General features: G+C 46.8%; 1 long non-coding RNA gene across 1 annotated transcript; it reads left to right on the top strand.

The window, feature by feature from the left end:
- Positions 1 to 11,355: 11,355 nt before the first annotated feature.
- LOC122231316 lies at positions 11,356 to 12,801 on the top strand. The gene is made up of 3 exons (XR_006208506.1): positions 11,356 to 11,893; positions 12,044 to 12,240; positions 12,395 to 12,801. It is a non-coding gene; the product is annotated as an uncharacterized LOC122231316 (long non-coding RNA).
- Positions 12,802 to 13,088: the final 287 nt, after the last annotated feature.

The following is a 13,088-nucleotide window of genomic DNA, read 5'->3' as shown; positions in this document are numbered from 1 at the left end:
CCAAGCAGTTTACGGAAGCCAAGCAAGCCGTTAAGAGGAAGCTTTAATTTTCAGTAACTCAGCAATGTGGATTTAAGCAGAACTAATATTCAGGGAATAGGAACGCAGCATTTTAGCGACGATATCTTATTTCTGTGAAAGCCCAAAGTAAACATTGGCTCGGTATCCCAGGTCCTAAGGTCCTCTTAGGTTCACATATAGTTTATTCTTGGACGCTGGGATGTTAACTATGTTTTATTCTTCAACATTGCTCTCTCTCTCTAAAATAAAAATAAATTTGAAAACAAAAAGTAAGAATCTTTTTCAAACGCGCGAGAACATGTTCAAACTCACTTAAGTAAATCAAATTAAATCAACACCGAAACAACCATCAGATTGGTAAAAAAGTAAACAATACCAACATATTTTGTTGGTGAGGCTGTGGGGAGACAGACCTCATATGTCGCCAGGGGAAACGGGAACTGGTATAACAACCCTTCCCCAGGGAAATTTGGCAACTTCCAGCAAAGCTACATATGGACTTACTTTTTGGCCCAGCAATGCCACTTCTAGGAAATTCCCCTGAGAATACATCTCCAACAATACGAAAGCATACATGCAGATTTTTTTTTAATTTTTTTTTTTTAACATTTATTTGTTTTTGAGACAGAGAGAGACAGAGATTGAACAGGGGAGGGGCAGAGAGAGAGGGAGACACAGAATCTGAAACAGGCTCCAGGCTCTGAGCTGTCAGCACAGAGCCCAACGCGGGGCTCGAACTCATGGACCGTGAGATCATGACCTGAGCCGAAGTCGGACGCTTAACCGACCAAGCCACCCAGGTGCCCCATACATGCAGATTATTTACTGCAGCTTTGTCTGTCATTGCAAATAATTGAAACAAACTTTGCATACTATACCACATGTGGGAGGTGGGTGAATAGATTTGGTACATATAGACAATGCAGCTATAAAAAAAAAAATGAGAAAAATCTCTATGAACCACGAGGGAGTAATTTCCAGCAGCAGATAGGGTGCTACCCATACAGGGGAAGAGAATTTTAAGAAAATAGACATACATCTGTTCATTTGTGCAAAAAGAAAGACAAGAAAGATAAGCCAGAACGAATGACATTTATTACTTTTATGGAGTAGGTGGGAAACGGGTTAGAAAGAATCCAGGGGGCGCCTGGGTGGCTCCGTTGGTTGAGCCTCCGACCCTTGATTTCAGCTCAGGTCATGATCTCACGGTTCGTCGGTTCGAGCCCCACGTCGGGCTCTGTGCTGGCAGTGCAGAGCCTGCTTGGGATTCTCTCTCTCCCTCTCCCTCTCTGCCCCTCTCCCACTCTCTCTCTCTCTCTCTCTCTCTCTCTCTCAAAATAAATAAACATTAAAAAAGAAAGAAAGAAAGAAAGAATTCAGGAATGAAACCGGCACAGAAGGGGTAAGGGAAGAATCTGAGTACAATTTTTGTATAGTGCTGACTCTTAGGTCTGCCTGCTCCCCAAAACAAGAAATAAATAAAGTCAACCAGAATGTGGTGGGGGGGTACCTAATAAGGAAAATAAACAGTAAGGCATGAACTTAGCTGCATTAAAAACGAGTAACATAACCATACTGAAGGTCGCCTGGCAGTATTTTGATTACATACAGTAAAGCAAAAGACAAAGGCTGCACTTTAATTACATTATTTGTTTTTCAGAGCCGTATGGGTTAGAAATTCTGAAACTATCTAATATGTATATACTTGTATTGAGCAGGTAAGTAATACATTGTGGATGAAGAGAAACAGATTTGTCACTGTTGAAATAAGAAGTTACAAATAAGGAAAAGGGTAGTGTTGGATTGGAATCAAAGACATTAAATATAAACTTATGGGGGCGCCTGCGTGGCTCAGTCGGTTAAGCGTCCGACTTCGGCTCAGGTCATGATCTCACCGTTCGTAAGTTCAAGCCCCACGTCAGGCTCTGTGCTGACAGCTTAGGGCCTGGAGCCTGCTTCGAATTTCGTGTCTCCCTCTCTCTCTGCTCCTCCCCTGCTCATGCTCTGTCTCTCTCTCTCTCTCTCTCTCTCTCTCCTTCAAAAATAAATAAAAACATTAAAAAAAATTTTTTTTAAGTATAAACTTATCATCGGGGCGCCTGGGTGGCTCAGTCGGTTGGGCGTCCGACTTCGGCTCAGGTCATGACCTCGCAGTTCGTGAGTTTGAGCCCCAGGTCGGGCTCTGTGCTGATCAAGCTCAGAGCCTGGAGCCTGCTTTGCATTCTGTGTTTCCCTCTCTCTCTGCCGCTTCCCTACTTGCACTCTGTCTTTCTCAGAAATAAATAAACATTTAAAAATTAAAAAAAAAAAGCAGAAGAAGCGACAGCAGACGATGATGTCCAGCTCAAGCAGTCCGGCAAGGGGCAAATGCTTCCTTCCCCCACCTTTTGTTCTCTTCGGGCCCTCACTGGGCTGGATGATGCCCACCCCCTTTGGGAAGGACTAACTGCTTCCCTGAATTCACTGATTCATACGTTCATTCCATCCTGGAACACACTCCAGACACACCCCAAAATACGTAGCCAAATATCTGGGCACTTCGTGATCCAGTCAAGCCGACACGTAAAATGAACCATCGCAGATAGTAATCGATTATTACTTAAAAATAAAATAAATATGCATGAGCCTATACTCATATAAATAAATGGGGTAGAAGAAACAGCTCTTCTTTAAGTAGGATTCTAATAAATAAATAAATGGGGAAGGAATGATAGAAACAGAAAATCAGGAGGCACCTGGGTGGCCTAGTCGGTTAAGCGTCTGATTCTTGATTTCGGTTCGGGTCAGCATCTCATGGTTTGTGAGTTTGAGCCCCGCGTCAGGTTCTGCGCTGCCAGCCAGGAACAGGCTTGGGACTCTCTCTCTCCCTCTCTTTCTGCCCTTCCCCTGTTCTTTTGTACATGCGCGAGCTCCCTCTCTCTCTCTGTGTCTCAAAATAAATAAACATTTAAAAAATGAAAAGAAGTAGAAAATCATCATTAGGCAAACCCCACAGTAATAATTGTTGCATGAATCACTCATGGATGTTAAAATTAGTAAGTAAAGTATGATGAGAAACAAGATATTTACATCAATCCAAAGTATCTCCCCAGAGATGTTTGCTAATCACAAAGAGAAAAACCTGGAAGTCACCACCTTAACCAAGTGGTCAAAGTGTACGTGTCCAGTTATAAGACGTACCAACACCATGGTCTAAGATGCAGGACTTACAAGAGGACTTCACTTCTGGAGTATTCTTACCCAAAGCGAATCATCTCAAAGTACGCATCACAAAACATCAGAGAAATGCAAGTTGAGGGATATTCTAGAAAACAGCTGGCCAGTACGCTTTAAAAAAAACAAAAAGAGTGTCAGGTTCATGGAAGAAAGATAAAGCTGAGACATTGTTCCAGATTGGAGGAGACCAGGGAGGCCTGACGAGGGTGGTAACCAGCCTCCAAAACGGCCTGAGAGAGGCTGCTATTCATGGAACACGGCTGACCTGTGTACCAACAGGATATTGTGAAAACCACACAGCGTGATTTCTGAAGCTAGGTCATCAAGGACTTTGCGACTCCAGCTGTCCTTTCTCTGGGTGAAGCCAGAGGCCACTCCAGCAGCACCCTGGAGAGCCCCACGTGGTCGTGAACTAGAGCCTCCTGCAGTTACGTGAATAGGCCGCCTTGAAAGCGGATCCCCCAGTCCTAATCGAGACGTCAGATGACCACAGTCATCTGTTTATTTATATATAGATAAATATAAATATATATATAAATATATATAAATATATATATATAATATAAATATATATAAATACATTTATATTTATATTATATATATTATGTATATATATATATATTTGTTGTTTTAAGCTACTAAGTGTTAGGGTAATTGTCACATAACAATAAATAATACAGCAGTGATACGCAATTTGGAATCCTGGAATCCTGGACCAGGAAAAAGACATTAGTGGGACCATTGGCACAAATAAAACAAGGTCTATAGTTTAGCTAATAGTATTATGGCACTGTTAATTTCCTGGTTTCAAGAACAGTCCTGTGGTTGTGTGAGATGTTAGCATTAAGAAAAGTTTGGTGAAGGGTATACAGGAACTCTTTGCACCGTTTTTGCAATTTCTTGCAAGCCTAAAATTATTTCAAAATAAATAGCTTTAAAAAAAGAAGAGAAAAAACATTCCTAACAAAAGTAGAAGGAATAAACTTAACAAATATAAGAGTAGAAATGACTAAAATAGAAAAGGAATTTTGAAGTCAAAATTGGGTTCTTTGATAATACCAAGAAAATCGACAAACCTCTGGCAAGATTGATTCAGAATAATTATTTTTTATTATTTTTTTAAAAAATATTTATTTTTTATTTTGACAGAGAGAGAGAGAGAGAGAGAGAGAATGCGTCCAAGCAAAGTAAGGTCAGAGACAGTTACCATTTATTATAAATATGTATCATTTATCAAGTCCCATGCTAGGCACTAAAAAATGTGGAATCTGCTCAATGTGTCACTGAAAATGGGACATGGAGGGGCGCTTGGGTGGCTCAGTCGGTTGAGCCTCCCCCTCTTGTTTTCTGCTCAGGTAATGATCTCACAGTTGGTGGGATCGAGCCCTACGTTGGGCTCCGCGCTGACAGCTCAGAACCTGCTTGGAATTCTCTCTCTCCCTCTCTCTTTCTGCCCCCCACCCTCCCGCCACGTGTGTGCGCTCTTTCTCTCTGTCTCTCTCAAAGAAATAAACTTTAAAAAATAAAATAATATGGGGCACCTGGGGGGCTCAGTGGGTTAAGCGTCCAACTTTGGCTCAGGTCATGATCTCACGTTCGTGAGTTCAAGCCCCACGTCAGGCTCTGTGCTGACAGTGCGGAGCCTGGAGCCCTCTGCGAGTTCTGTGTCTCCCTCTCTCTCCGCCCTTCTCCCTCCCCTGCCCACCCTCTGTCTCTCGGTCTCTCTCTCTCAAAAATAAATAAACATTAAAAAAAATTTTTTTAAATAATAAATAATAAAAAAATAAAAAATACAATAATAAAAAGTAGGGGTGTGGAAGTCAGGGAGATGTGTTGGGAGGAGGCAATGGAGAAACAGACATGTTGCCAATGTTTTGTTTTTCAAATTTGGTGTTTATTATTTCACTCCATGGTTTATGTACATTTGACAACTATTTTGTACATATCAAGTATTTCACAATTTTAATTTTTTTAATGTTGATTTATTTTTGAGAAAGAGACAGAGACGGAGCTTGAGTGGGGGGAGAGGCAGAGAGGGAGGGAGACACAGAACTCAAAGCCGGCTCTGGGCTCCAGGCTCCGCACTGTCAGGACAGAGCCTGACGCGGGGCTTGAACTCACAAACTGTGAGATCGTGACCTGAGCCGAAGTCGGAGGCTTAACTGACTGAGCCATCCGGGCGCCCCTCTTTCGCTTCCCTTTTAAATGTCACTTCCTCATCCCATGTTTCGTTGTATTTTATTATTCACTACCAGGTGTGGCATTTAAATAGCTCCCTAACAATCTCCCTCACTTTCTATATCCCTGACTTCCGGCCAAATGCAGAGGGTCTCCAGGGCACTCCGTGGGCCCCCAGGTGATGGCAGAGCCACAAAGTGGAAGGAGCCTGGGTTCTTGCATAAACAGATGGGAGCCTGCCCTCCAATGGCCCCTCTGTCAAAGACACTTGGTGTATTAGTTACCTGTTGTTGTAGAAAAATTATCCCAGAGCTTTGTGGTTTCGATCAAAAAGCAATTTACTCCCTCTCTGTTCCATGGGTTAGGACTTCAGGAGCAACAGAGCTAAAAGTCCTGACTTGCCATCTCTCGTGAGGTTTGCAATCAAGATGTCAGCCGGAGCTTGGCACAAAACAGACACTCAGATCAATAGAACAGAATAGAGAACCCAGAAATGGACCCACAAACATATGGCCAACTAATCTTTGAAAAGAAGGAAAGAATATCCAATGGAATAAAGACAGTCTCTTCAGCAAGTGGTATTAGGAAAACTGGACAGCGACATGCAGAAAAATGAACCTGGACCCCTTTCTTACACCAGACACACACACAAAACTCAAAATGGATGAAAGATCTAAACATAAGACAGGAAGCCATCAAAATCCTCGAGGAGAAAGCAGGCAACAACTTCTTTGACCTTGGCCGCAGCAACTTCTTACTCGAAACATCTACGGAGGCAAGGGAAACAAAAGCAAAAATGATCTATTGGGACCTCATCAAAATAAAAACTTCTGCACAGCAAAGGAAACACTCAGCAAAACTAAAAGGCAACCGACAGAATTGGAGAAGATATTTGCAAGTGACATATCAGATAAAGGGTTAGTATCCAAAATCTATAAAGAACTTATCAAACTCAACACCCAAAAAATAAACAACCCAGTGAAGAAATGGGCAAAAGACATGAATAGACACTTCTCCAAAGAAGACATCCAGATGGCCAACCGACACATGAAAAAATGCTCCACATCACTCATCATCAGGGAAATACAAATCAAAACCACACTGAGATACCACCTCACGCCAGTCAGAATGGCTATCATTAACAACTCAGGCAACCACAGATTTGTCGAGGATGCGGAGAAAGAGGATCTCTTTTGCACTGCTGGTGGGAATGCAAACTGGTGCGGCCACTCTGGAAAACAGTGTGGAGGTTCCTCAAAAAACTAAAAATAGAACTACCCTACGACCCAGCAATGGCACTACTAGGCATTTATCCAAGGGGTACAGGTGTGCCGTTTCGAAGGGACACATGCACCCCCATGTTCATAGCAGCACTATCGACAACAGCCAAAGTATGGAAAGAGCCCAAATGTCCACCGATGGATGAATGGATAAAGAAGATGCGGTATATAGATACAATGGAGTATTACTCGGCAATCAAAAAGAATGACATCTTGCCATTTGCAACCACGTGGATGGAACTGGAGGGTATTATGCTAAGCGAAATTAGTCAGAGAAAGACAAAAATCCTATGACTTCACTCTTATGAGGACTTTAAGAGACAAAACAGATGAACATCAGGGAAGGGAAGCAAAAATAATATAAAAGCAGGGAGGGGGACAAAACAAAAGAGACTCTTCAATACGGAGACCAAACTGAGGGTTACGGGAGGGGTTGTGGGAGGGGGGATGGGCTAAATGGGTCAGGGGCACTAAGGAATCTACTCCTGAAATCATTGTTGCCCTATATGCTAACTAACTTGGATGGAGATTTTAAAAATAAATTAAATTTAAAAAAAGAGAGAGATGCCAATCAATCAATCAATCAATCAATCAAAAAGATGTCGGCCTGAGTTGCCATCATCTGAAGACTTGCTTGGAGGGTCCCCTTCCCTGGGGGCTCACTCTCATGGCTGTGGGCTGCAGGGCCTCAGCTCCGACCCTGTGGTCCTGCCTGCGTGTCTGCACGCCATGGCAAGTGGCTTCCCCCAGAGTGAGTGACCCAAGACAGAGGGCAAGCAGGAAGCCAAAGTGCCTCTTGTGACTGGATGTCACACTTTTCAGCCACCATTTACTCATTAGAAGTGAATGACCCAGCCCAGCGCCCACTCAAGGGGAGGAGAATTAGGGGCCGCCTCTTGCCTAGACGAGTGTCCAGAACGCATGGACACCTCCCAGGAGCACCACGCCCTGGCTGAACCCATTCACCCGCCTACGAGGTACCTGCACCTGAGGAGAAGCAAATATGATAAGCAGAAGGCTGCTTGACTGTGAACTTGGGCCACGGGAGTCTCTGGGCACACACCTCCTTACATTCTCCTGTGTTTGTCCGTGTGGATCCCATCCCTCTTTTTTTTTTTTTTTTTAATGTTTATTTATTTTTGAAAGAGAGAGAGAGAGAGAAAGAGAGAGAGAGAGAGTGGGGGAGGGTCAGAGAGAGAGAGGGAGACACAGAATCCAAAGCAGGCTTCAGGCTCTGAGCTGTCAGCACAGAGCCTGACATGGGGCTTGAACCCACAGACCACGAGATCACGACCGGAGCCAAAGTCGGAAGCTTAACCGACTGAGCCACCCAGGTGCCCCCCACCCCCGCTGTCCCTCTTTCTGAGATAACTGGTCGTGACTTCTCGAGCCTCCAACCTCCCACGCTCATTCCCTTGTCCTCCTGGATCTCCCGAGCCCACATCTCTGCGTACACCCTCTGCGGGGATAGAAGGACTGTCTCTCCTCCTTTCAGACCCTCTGGGTCCTCCTCATCTGCTCCCCCTCCCCTCCCCTCCTCATTTCCCAAAGTCAACACTTCTCTATGTGTTTCCTTGTTTCTTTGTTGCCTATCGGCCGGAAGCTCCACGAGGTGGGACCTTTATCTGTTTTGCTCACTAATGCGTTCTCCACACTTAGAACAAGGCCTGGCTCATGGTGGGCACTCAGTACATACTTGTTGGATAAAGAAACGACTGAATGAAGGGCAGGAGGGAAACCCCGTCCATTCTGATGGGAGAGCGGCAGAAGGAAAAGTGTGTGTCCCAAATTTCCTGCACCAGGCGAGAAGGCTCATGAGGGCAGGAAGTTTTTTTTGGTTCTCTACCAAGCCCCCAGCACAGAGCCCTGTGCCTGGCACCTAACAGGCCCTGTAAACGTGTGCTGATCGGCTGAGCGCTCGCTCATTGCCCAAGCCATCACCTTATTGCCCCCAATACCTTCCTTTTTTTTTTTAAAGTTTATTTTTTTTTAATGTTTATTTATTTTTGAGAGAGAAAGAGAAAGACAGAGCCCAAATGGCAGAGGGGCAGAGAGAGAAGGAGACACAGAATCTGAAGCAGGCTCCAGGCTCTGAGCTGTGAGCACAGAGCCCGATGCGGGGCTCGAACCCACAAACTGCGAGATCGTGACCTGAGCCGAAGTCCGACGCTCAACCGACTGAGCCACCCAGGCACCCCTATTTATTTATTTTTGAGAGAGAGAGAGAGAGAGAGCGAGCACAAACAGGGGAGGGGCAGAGAGAGAGGGAGAGAGAGAATCCCAAGCAGGCTCCATACTGTCAGCACAGAGCCTGATTCAGGGCTCAAACCCACAAACCATGAGATCATGACCTGAGCTGGATGCCTAACTGACTGAGCTGCCTAGGTGCCCCACCCCTAATACCTTTTTTGGTACATTTGTGTAAGAGGTGCTGTCCCTGGACCTGTCCTTAGCCCACCCCTGTATTCTACGTCCCTTTACAGTTGCCCTCAGGGCCTGCGTTCAGAGTTACGACGTGGCTCCCGGTCTCTGCTCTGCCCTCCGATGACACTCAGGCTGTCTAGCCTGGTGGTGACTGTTCCCTGGCTTTTCCCAGAGACTGTGGGGAAAGGCTTAGCCCAGACACTGCTTGGGTTAGGGGCGTAATTCACCACAGGCCCCGGGGGACCTGGGTCCGGACGGTGGGGCCTGTTGGCTCACAAGAAGTGCTAAGTTGTATTGGGGAACCAGACAGAGTCCCGGCTCGGCCAGGACTCAGAGACACCCAGCAGGGTGACTCTGGCTAAGTTCCCTAGCCTCTCTGAGCTTTTACTTTCTCAGCAATAAAATGGCAACTTGCGGGGCGCCTGGGCAGCTCAGTCAATTAAGCATCCAACTTTGGCTCAGGTCACGATCTCCCAGTTGGTGAGTTCAAGCCCCGCGTCAGGCTCTCTGCTGTCAGCACAGAGCCTGCTTTAGATCCTCTGTCCCCCTCTTTCTGCCCCTCCCCCACTTGTTCTTTCCTTCTCTCTCTTTCTCAAAATAAATAAATAAAAACTGAAAAATAATTTGATAAAAAAATGAATAAATAAATAAATACATAAAATGGCACCTCGGGGTGCCTGGCTGGCTCAGTCAGTAGAGCATGCGACTCTTGATCTTGGGGTCATGAGTTCAAACCCCACGTTCAGCTTAGAGTTTACTTTAAAAAACAAACAAATAGGGCGCCTGGGTGGCTCAGTCGGTTAAGCGTCCGACTTCAGCTCAGGTCACGATCTCGCGGTCTGTGAGTTCGAGCCCCGCGTCGGGCTCTGGGCTGATGGCTCGGAGCCTGGAGCCTGCTTCGGATTCTGTGTCTCCCTCTCTCTCTGCCCCTCCCCCGTTCATGCTCTGTCTCTCTCTGTCTCAAAAATAAATAAATGTTAAAAAAAATTAAAAAAAAATAAAATTAAATTAAAAAAATAAAATCAAACAAACAAAAAACGACGGCAGCTTGTCACAGGACGGGGATTGAGAAAATGGACAAGGTATAAAGTAAGAGGGGTGAGAACAGGGCTATGGGGCCACCCTGCCTGGGTTTCGGGACTGACTGTCTTTCCCTAGCAGCTCTGCAAAGCTCGGGCGAGTTGCTCAGTCTTTCTGTACCTCGGTCTCCTCGTCCACGAACCACGCGTGATCACAGAACCTGGCTCGTGGGACCGTTGTAAGAATTAAAACCACGCCCGGCATCCAGTCAGAGCTCAGCACACACGGGCTGTGTGATAATCCTTACGATTTGCAGCATCCACAAGGGAGCAGTTTTCACCATTCCAAACCCTGTGCCGACGGAGGCCACAGACGCGGGAACCATTACAATACGGGGTCATACGAGATTGTGTTCACACTGGCTCGGTGCCACGGGCGCCAAGAGGAGGGAGAGATTCACTTGGGTTTACAGCCGATGCTTGGCAGTGTCTCAGACGAGCCCTAGGGATTTTCCGGGCAAACGGGAGAAGAAAAGCATAGAGAAGAGACCTTTGCCAAAGAGACCAGCAGAGTGGGGTGGCACGAGGACAAAGTGGGCTTGACGACAACACAAAGGGGATGAGGAAGGGTGGGGGGGAGGCGGGCTGAAGCCGACCACGCGGGAATCCCAATGTCCGGTTGGGAAGGCCTTTGTCAGAGCAGGGAGTGGAAGCGGGTGTAGCCATCTGGCTCACGTGGCAGCTGTCCCAGGCTCCTTCCAGCTGCCTTCTTGGACTGCAGAGGTTGGAATGATAAAACGAAGCCAAACAGAGCAAAACAACAACAACAAAAAAAACCACATATGCTTCAGCTGTTCCGTGGCAACCATGGGAGACTTAACTCTGGAACCCAGTGAAATAGAGCCCCGCCCCTGCCCCCCCCCCCCCCCAGGTATTCCTTCTGTCCCTGTGCTTCCCAAACCGTGGCACCGCGGAGCCTTCCAGGCCCCTGGATGGCAGTGTCATCTCACTGGAACAGCCGGGTCCCCACTGCCTGTGGTATGCCACCTCAAGTGGCTCTGACTGGAACCCTGTGCAGGAGGAAATGATTTCAAACAATCGCAACAGGGACTGTCCCCTCGCTTCTCCACGAAGCTGCTGCCCTCTGTGTCCCTGATTCGGCCAGAACCGACCACTTCAGGGCCATCAGGCCCAAGACAATGCACGTATCCACCCATCTATTCATCTACCCAAACGTTTGCTTATTTCCTCCTTCAATATTCACTGAGCTCTTGTTTTGTACCAGGCCCTGGGCCTGGGGCTGGGAACGGGGAGACAAAACGGGTATGATGCCCACTGTTTGGGCCGTCTATCGCTGTGAAACAAACCACCCTAAAACCTAAAGGTTTGCACCAACAACCGCCGTTTCATTCCTTACAGTTTTGCAGTTTGGGCAAGGCTGAGTAGAGCGCACAACTCTTTTCTCCCCATGTGGCATCATCCGGCACAGCGAGCTGTTTTCCCAGCAAAGGATGGGCTTGCTCGGGAATCGCTGAGAATTTACAATCCGGGACGAGCAAGCTGCCGCGGTAAAACCGCAGGCAAGTCCCCGAACAAAGGAGATGGCCATTCTTTGATAGAGGCAAGTGGGGCGTCGGGAGTCATAAACGGGGAGCTTGACGTATGGTGGCTTCTCAGTGGCTGAGCTGCGACTGTCTGTCCTTGGCTGGGCTGTGGCTGGAGGAAGAAGAAATGTGCCTTCCTCCCGCTGGGATGGTCAGTAAAAGTAGGAACTATCGCTCGCGAGTTCCTTCCCTCCCCGTTGGCTCCGCGGTTGACAGCTAATGTTGGGCGTGAGAGCTCCCCCTGCTGGCCTCCTGGCTCCCGTCTAATGAGGTTGCCTTTCATTCCTTTTCACACGGGCAGGGGCTCCATAGAGAGAAGAAACAATTGAATAAATGCGTGTCAGATAAATGATGGGAGGAATTTCTGACGTGTGCCCCCTGGAGCCGATACCCAGCTGAGTTGAGGAGTGGGCATCGCTCGTCAAGGAGTGCCGAGAATTGTCTCCTTTTCGACGCCTGCCCCAGGGAAGGAAGCCAATGTCCAAGGAGCTGGGACAGGTAATGAGCAAGAGTGAACTTGGCCCTGGGGACGGGAAGCAGCTCTCACTGGGGAGGTGGGCCCCGTGAGGCTCCTGGAGAAGCCAGGAATCCTTACTTCTTGTGTGAAATCATGTATTTTAAGCAACGACGACTAATTTATAATAATTGTCAGTGCTGCGCAGGTCAAACAAAACTCGACCCAGGGTCGGATGTGCCTGTGGGCAGGCGGCTTGAGTCTCTGATTGTCCTCCAGATTGTCAATGGTGCCCTTCTCCACGAAGCTTCAGGCTCACCTGGCCACCCAGCTCCCAGCGACCTGGAATTGCTACTGCCTTTGTTTTTAAACCTTTATTTATTTTTCTGTGTATGAAAGGAATCCCCTTTCTTGGTGAAAAATTCAAACCTTACAGAAATGTCTGACCCATAAACACAGACACAATCCTATCGCTACCTTCCACCCACATCACCACCAGGACTAGTCGGTGAATATTCCTGCGGATATTTTAAGGGATTTTTTCCCCCTCGGTTCACAAAACTGAAATCTTACTGTATAACCATTATACAATCTCTTTTTTCCATAATAACATAGGGTGGACAACTTTTCATGGCAGTGACACTGAACTCAATTTATCCTTTTTTTTTTAAATGTTTATTTATTATTGAGAGACAGAGCATGAGCAGGGGAGGGGCAGAGAGGGGGAGACACAGAATCCGAAGCAGGCTCTGAGCTGTCAGCACAAAGCCCGACGCAGGGCTCGAACCCATGAACCGTGAGATCATGACCCGAGCCGCAGTCGGACGCTTAACCGACTGAGCCACCCCGGCACCCAGATTGTATATATACATTTTAAAAGAAACCCTTCAAT

This window comes from Panthera tigris, chromosome D1, assembly GCF_018350195.1.
Source record: "Panthera tigris isolate Pti1 chromosome D1, P.tigris_Pti1_mat1.1, whole genome shotgun sequence".
NCBI lineage: Eukaryota > Metazoa > Chordata > Mammalia > Carnivora > Felidae > Panthera > Panthera tigris.
The sequence above is the reverse complement of the archived record's forward strand: the minus strand, read 5'-3'. Positions and strand labels throughout refer to the sequence as shown.